This window comes from Nanorana parkeri, unplaced genomic scaffold (genome assembly GCF_000935625.1).
Source record: "Nanorana parkeri isolate BGI_ZX_2015 unplaced genomic scaffold, ASM93562v1 scaffold196, whole genome shotgun sequence".
NCBI classification, from domain to species: Eukaryota; Metazoa; Chordata; class Amphibia; order Anura; family Dicroglossidae; genus Nanorana; species Nanorana parkeri.
This window is the reverse complement of record NW_017306464.1, coordinates 1,075,999-1,083,987: the sequence shown is the minus strand read 5'-3', so window position 1 is coordinate 1,083,987 and position 7,989 is coordinate 1,075,999. Positions and strand designations below refer to the sequence as shown.

The 7,989-nt window shown below is 45.4% G+C and overlaps 1 protein-coding gene across 1 annotated transcript in view; it reads left to right on the top strand.

The window, feature by feature from the left end:
* Positions 1-7,989, top strand: part of FRMD4B (FERM domain containing 4B) — a 140,883-nt gene that overhangs the window by 27,090 nt on the left and 105,804 nt on the right. The window lies entirely within an intron of this gene.

Here is a 7,989-nt window from a genome sequence, read left to right as displayed (position 1 = left end):
CGTGTGGTTGTGCATGCATGCATCATTTTTTTTTCTCTTTTCTTTAATATATATATATTTTTTTATTTTTTTTTACATTTTTTTAAATAATTTTTCAAAAAATGTTCTTTTTCCATTCATTTAACTTTTCTATTCGGCTTGCTACCTCTGAGGTACCGAGCAGAATACCGCTCGGTGGCATTCGGCTATTCGGTTACTGCCGTTCGGCGCCTATGAGAAATGGGGCGAACAGCAGCCACTGAGCTGCCGGAACTTTGACTCAGCCAGATGTTGGATCGGCTGGGTCGAACTCCTTCTGCATTTCGGCTGAACGAAGGCGGCCGATGTACGGCTGACTTTAGCCAATGTACGGCTGTAATCAGCCGTACAAGGCTGAAGTGAACACCTGAACAGCGTTCGGCTCACTTCACTTCGACTCAATTATTCACTCGGCTGCCTTGTGAATAACCCCCTAAATGTTTTATTACATTAGTGACCAGCAGGGTGTGCTACATGCCTAACATGTGTGCTGCTGTTGTCATCTTTAATTTCGGCTTTCTATGCAGTTTGCTATGGGTGTTAGTCACCAGAATTGTAGGGTTGTGGCGATATCTTTAGTCAGCAGGATGAACCGGTAACTTCCCTGTGAACTGGGTCAGAGAGCCTGAACAAAGGGGAAAAGCTGGATGTAATCAGGTGGTGGCCATCTTATGAAATGTCATGATTATTGGTCACATAGTCATAAGGGTTAAAGGATTTTTCCATCTTCCTCCAGATCTGGGTTTGGGCTGCAGCTGTCCGGTACTTAAAGGAATAGTTTACTTTTTTAGAGTTTGTATCATTGTTCCTTGAGCCTGTGACATGGAGCGGTGTCCGCTGCTTATCTGTGACCTGCTGCGGTCCTGCTGCCACTGATGAGTAAAAGGAAGATTTCTGTTTTTTTTAGTATAAGTATAGTATATTATTTTTAGTATACAGTAAGGTTGGGTATCAGTAGAGTGATAGCTAACAATCTATGTAGGGGATTCAGGGCCTCTTTCCTCTTGCTGGTGATCCCTTTCCTTCCTTCCTCTCCCTTCTTATTTCCCTCCTTTCCCTTTTTTTTCTTTCATCCCTCTTCCTTCCTCCTTCCCTTCTGTGCTTCCCTCCCTATCTTCCGTCCTTCTTTATTTCTTCCTTCCCTCTCCCTTCTTTCTTCCTTACCTCCTTCCTTGCTTTCCTCTCCCTTCTTCCTTCCCTCCTTCTTTTCCTTCTTCAATCCCTCTTCCTTCTTTCCCTCTCCCTTCTCTCCTTCCTTCCCTCCATCCTATCTTCCTTCCTACCCTCCATTCTTCCCTGTCCCTTCTTTATTCCTTCCTTCTTCTTTCCCTCCCTCCTACCTTCCTTCCCTTCTTCCTTCCCTGTCCCTTCTTTCCCTCCTTCCTAATGTCTCCCTTCTTCCTTCCCTTTTTTTCTTCCTACCTTCCTTATGTCTCACTTCTGTCCCATTTTTCTTTCTTCATTTCCTCTTTTCCTTCCCTTGTTCCTACCTTCCTTCGGTCCCTCTACCATCATTCATCTCTTTTCTTCCTTCCCTGTCCCTTCTTCCTTCCCTCTCCCTTCCTTCCTTGCTTCCTTCTTTCCCACCTTCCTTCCTCTGCACCTTCCTTTCCAAAAAGAAAGGTCAGGAAAAGCAGCCCCCCCTACTTCCATCATAGTATGTGTCACCTTTGCCTGACTCCTGCCTGTATCAGGGCAGTGAAGCTTCACTTCCTCAGCTTCACTCTGAATGATGCCTCTGCCCTTTCAGCTGGCATGAATCCCAGGAACCAGAGGATGTCGTCTCCACCTGAGATTTTTTTTTTATAACAGTTTCCCTTTCACGGTATATTCTGGTCTAAACTAATAAGGATGGAAGTCCCCGCTGTGCGTTTTATATGGAAGAGTTGCAGGACAGCTTGTCTTCCATGTAGCCACTTCTCACAGGCCGGCGGGAGCACACAGCAGCTTGTTATCCAGCATTGGAGAAGTGTCGTCTCCTAATCAAAGGGAAGCAGAGTCCCCAAACTGCGCCGCGCCTGCCATGGAAAGAGCCCCCCGAGTGTCGTCTCTTTGTATTGTTACCACTGCAGGGAACACATAATGAAGACATTGTTAGCACTCTGTACAATGCGGACACAATGCCGGGACACAGAACGCTGCCTGTTGGCTGATCATTAGTGACAAAGTCTTCCCGTATATCTCAAGCCAAAACGTTTTCATTTTGGATAAATGCCATCTGTGTCCCATTCGGGAGGTTCTCGTATCACCTACCCTGCGTTACAGTGCGGCAGGTGCGTTGCATGCACTACTTTTTTTCAGCCGCACCATGACGTGTGGTATTACAGTACCACGAGTTGCAGTGCAGTTGATCCCATTGTGACCAGATGGTGCGTTTGGGGTGCCATGCAAATGAATGGCAGCGCACTGCGCCTGCAGCTCTGTAACGCAGAGTCAGTTAGTTGCATGGTACCGTGCGTTAATCGGTTTGGCATTTCATAGCCGTCCTAGGTTCATATGTGGCCCCCTTGACTAAATTAATTGCCTACCCCTGCAGTATCGCTACCACCGCACTGCAAGGGTTAAGTACTGGTTTTGTCTAGGAGGGGGTAAATAAAGCAGTTTTACTCACCTGAAGCCTGGGTCCCAGTGCAGTCACCGCTCACCTCTCTCCCCCTCTTCTCTGGCTACGGAACATCCCCCAGTGTCCTCACATCCAATGTAAGTCAATGGACCTGTATTAGATGTGATGACACCACAGGAGATGGTCTAGCAGCCTGTATCTTCTTTATTTGAGCCCCCATAGACCAAAATGAGCACTTAACCCTTGCAGTGCTGGGGTAGCCCCACTGCAAGGGGATGTTTTCTAAAATACCCAGCGTTCCTCTTTAAATAAATGTTTTGATTGCACAAAAACAGTAAAAAATCTTATCAGGGCCTCATGCACACGGGTGCACGTAAAATACTGGGGCGTATTTCCTTCCCGAGGAACCAAGGGTTGTGCGTATAGCCACCCACATATATAATTGGCTGTACTGCAGGTATACTTCATTACAGTCTGCATTCAGGGCATATGTTTATCCACATGCATGAAAGTACCGTCATATACCCCCCTTTGGAAAGTCATTGATGTCTATGGGCATCTCTATGCAGCACCTGTGGTTTCCTTGGTGGGAAAATACACCCAAATTTCACATGTACGCCCCCCATGCGCCTGTGTGCCTGCGTCTGTATTGCTGGTTTTCTGGCTTTATAGAAATAAATATGATAAAAGTCATATAATTTTCTTTCCGCTCTTCTCTTCCCATCCATCCGTATTACAAACAAGTTATTGAGATCTTTAGAAGTCATACTGGTACCTAATGGGACTGGTGATGATGGGGGTTATGGGGACATACTGGGACATACATTGATGGTCCGTAATCGTGAAAAGGTTGAGAACCCCGATCTAAACTATCACAGCAAGATTGCTTGTTCAAACAATCCTTCACCGTCCAGCATCTGACTCCGGAGATAAGGAGCAAAAGTGAGCGCAATGTTTCCCAGGGCACATAAACACACTTGTGAGGAGACATATACATATCACGTCTGCTTTACATATGGGTGACGACATGTTTACCTTCCATGTGCAGTCAGGCAGCTCACATTGTGTAGACAGGGGAAAGTGTTTCACAGGTTGTACAATCAGATTGCAACATTTATGTCCAGCTTTACAACATTAAATATGGACAGAAAGGAAGGAAGGGTGAGGAAAGGAAGGAAGGAAGGGAAGGTAGGAAAGAGGGTAGGGGGATGGAAGGAGGGAAGGAGAGAGGGGAGGAAGGAAGAAGAGAGGGAAGAAGGTGGGAAAGGGAAGGAAGGAATTAAAGAGGGAAGAAAGGGAGGAGGGAAGGAAGATGGGAGGGGAGAAGGGAGAGGGAATGGAGAGGAGGAAGGGAGAGAAGGAAGGAGGGAAGGGAAATGAAAGGAGGAAGGAAGAAGAGAAGGCATAAGGAAGGAAGGTGGGAAAGGGAAGGAAGGAATTAAAGAGGGAAGCAAGGGAGGAGGGAAGCAAGGGAGGAGGAAAGGAAGGAAGATGGGAGGGGAGAAGGAAGCCGAGAAAGAGGGAAGGGAGGGAAGGAAGGAGAGAAGGAAAGGAGGGAGGGAAGGAGAAAAGGAAGGAAGAAAAGAAGGAAGGAGAGGAGGAAGGAAGGAGGGAGAGAAGGGAGGAATGAGGAAAGCATAGAAGAGTAAAAGCAGAAAAAAGATCTATGAGTCCATCATGTCTGCCCCCTTTTGTTTACCTTCCATGTGCAGTCAGGCAGCTCACTTTGTGTAGACAGGGAAAAGTGTTTCACAGGTTGTACAATCAGATTGCAACATTTATGTCCAGCTTCACAACATATTATTTGACAGTCATTATTGATTTCCCAAACCCTGTCATTATATACAGAGAAAGTACGCAGGAGGGGGCAGATTATCGGTGTGTGGCAGTCTTCCGGTTACTCATCTGCCTCTGGGAGTCATGGTGGTGGCACCCATTCTGCTGCAACACCTTTCCAGGGCACTCGGTGAACTTGACCCAAGAATCCATTATATAATATCTAGGGGAAAGGGGATCTTGTTTAGACAAGGAGACTGGTTGAACTGGTTTTGCAGGTTTAGAAGCAAGTTTGATCCATCGTAACTTAAGACTTGGAATTAAAATCGAGAACAGTGAGCCAAGCCCGGTCACAACAACTTCATTCACCACCCCTGATTTACTGGGCCTTGTCACTGACAGTACAACAGAGTGAGAACAATACTTCTAGGGCCATTATTTATGGTCAACTCTGACCTGTAAAAACTTTGAAAGTGTCGCCTTTAGACAAATTTGGGGGCCATTCTATGCAATTTTGAAGCCTCAGGTGATTTTTTTTTTGTCATGCAAACTCCACCTAAGCAGCTCAACGAGTAAATCACCTATCCCTAACATTAACCGATGATAAAAACAAAATCATGGAGGTATGAAGCGCATGAGAGCGCCACGGATAAATTGTTAAGTCAAGTTGATTTTTATTTTGCCCAAAAGGAAGTCACAAGAAAACCCAAAGGGTTTCAGAGGGCGTTGGGTTTTTCTTGTGACTTCCTGTTGTGCAAAATAAAAATCAACTCTCCATATATCTTAGACTACTCTGGGACCCCCCCAAGGATACTCCAACCCACATACTGCACTTTCTGTTGACTTTTGTCCTGCGTTAACCCATCCATTTCCAGTATGAAGCCGGCCTTACGTTACCATGGAAACAACAGCTCCATAAGACACAAACACTCCTCAGTTTGGAGCATTACCTCCATTGAGTCTGCAAGATCAAGTTTTCAACAAGCTGCAAGAATCTGCCTGTTCGCTGCCCCGCAGCCTTTTTTCTTTCCCGAGCATGAAACTGACACCGCCGCGACCTTTCACCATCCGACCGCAGACAAGAAAGGCGACTGTTCATTATTTCATATTCCTCACATCTTTACACTTTTCTGCTGGTTAGATGATAAAAACAGTTCAGGGGGGAACGGCTTGAGTTTCTTGCCCATTTCACCTCAGGGTCTCCAAGAGATTGAATTATCGAACGCACGAACACAGCACAACGAACGTCCACTACAGTTTAACTGTTTCTGATGGCGGACAGTAAAAATAGTCAATTATTTCTGGGCAATGAGAAATGCCGGCGGATTCAGATGTCCACGTCTACATTCTGTTCATCGTAAGAGGTGGAAGGTAGGGATGAGCTCAGGTTCGGACTGAACACAGTGAGGAGCTCCTCCCAAATATGGAAGGAGTTCCTCTCGAACCCAGAAGGAACTCCTCCTGAACCTGTAAGGAGCTTCTCCTGAACCTAGGAGGATCTTCTCCTGAAACCGAAGGGAGCTCATCCTGAACCCAGAAGGAGCTCCTCCTGAACCTGGAAGAAGCCTGTTCCGAAACCCAAAAAACGCTCTTCCTGAACCTGGAAGGAGCTCCTCCCAAACCTAGAAGAAGCTCCTCCTGAAACCGAAAGTAGCTGATGCTGAACCCAGAAGGAGGTCCTCTCAAACCAAGGAGGAGGTCCACATGAACCCAGAAGGAGCTTCTCCTGAACCCGGAAGGAACTCCTTCGGAACCCGGAAGAAACTTCTGAACCTAGAAGGAACTCCTTTTAAACCCGGAAGGAGACCCTCCAAAACCCATAAGGAGCTCCTCTAGAACCTGGAAGGAGCACCTCCCAAACCTGGAAGAAGATTGCTCCGAACCCAGAAGAAGCTCCCCCTGAAACCGAAAGGAGCTCATCCTGAACCCAGAAGGAGCTCCCCCTGAACCTGGAAAGGAGTTCCTCCTGACCCTTTAAAGAGCTTTTCTTGAACCCAGAAGGAGCTCTTCCTTAACCTGTAAGGAGCTCCTCCTGAACCCAGTAGGAGCTCTTCCCAAATCCATAAGGAGCTCCTCTTGAACCCGGAAAGAGTTCCACCTAAATATGAAAAAAAATCTAAATGTCATATTTGAGTAAATGGCTGATTTTGTTAATGCTATTTTGGGTGAGTTTTCCCTTTAAACGGTTAACACGTTTGTGTTGTAATGTGTTATACTTTTTGCCTTTAGCCATCATCCTGGAGAGAGCTCAGCGCATAGGCTGATATGGGTATACACATGTCATGGCCGTCGCACACGGTTGTCTGAAATGTAATAGAAAACCAATTTATCGCTGAATGGAATTTCTCTCTGCCGCAGAAGGAATAGACGGGACTCAATTTACATGTCTTACATTTCTCCCTGACAAGTGATTTTTAAATGAGCCTTTTTCTTCTCCATCGAAATAAAATTGTTGTCTGACAACAGCGGGGTGTTAAGTTAGAATCTCGCAGCGTTCTAACCTGTAATTTCAGTACGCCGTTCCTCAGGTTTTACTATCCACAAAAATGTTATCTCATTTTTTTAAAGTGTTTCCTTAAAGGTTGGGAGAAAAACATGGAGGTTGTCGCTGCTGGCCCCTCCTTCTGAGAATACTGAAGGAGGGGCCAGCATTAATCACGAATGATCCACATAATGACAACAGCTTACACATCTACATAACAATGACATGTTATAATGACACATCCCCCATTCTCATTAGCATGACATGAAATCAGTGGGGTTAATCTTATCAGTCTGTAGCATATGGGGATTCTATGTCTTGTTCTGCTTTAATTAATCCATTCGGTCGCAGAGAAGCGAGACTCATCCTCTAATCTACAGTAGTGGACCACAAGGGTTGTCACAGATCGCAGCCCTGCACTTATCTCTATACTACATTGGCTTAATGCTGTCAGTTCCGCCAGTCGTGTAATATTATTAGGACACGGGAGCCTCATATACACAAAGCATAAAAGTCAGCATTCAGTTTATTAGAAATGGATGGCATTATGTCTTTTTTGTGTGTCTTTACATAAATAAAGTTGTTGTTTTCATAAAACTGAACTTTAGTTACTCATTATACAGCACTGTGATCATTAGCATATTATTAAATGTATGTTTTAAATGCAAGCAGTGTAAGTACCCGAATGTGACCTGGTATCAGCTTCTTGCAGCCCCTACACAGCAGGGATGAAGTGTGAGAAGAAGAAGCAGTACAAGGAACCAATCAGTTCATGTGCTGACAAAAGCATGCTGATAGGAGGAGAAAGCAGAATGAGAAAACCTCTGCTGTCTTGCAATCACATTTTTTTGGGGGACCATTCTTGCCTCATCTCTTCATTAATGAACTGCTTCTCCTTTTACTGTCCAGTCACAAGTTGGGGGCTTTTCCGGGACAACCTAGGTCTGAGGGGAAGTGGGTTGAATGATGATGGTTATCAGACATAGGACATCCAGTGGCAAAGTTTGGATAGGGGGAGGGGTTCTACTCCAGATAGGACCAGCACAATATAAATACCTGTAATAAATAATTGGATGGTGGGGGGTCCTACTTCAGATGGGACCAGCACTATATAAATACCAGTAATAAATAATTGCATGGTGGTGGTGGT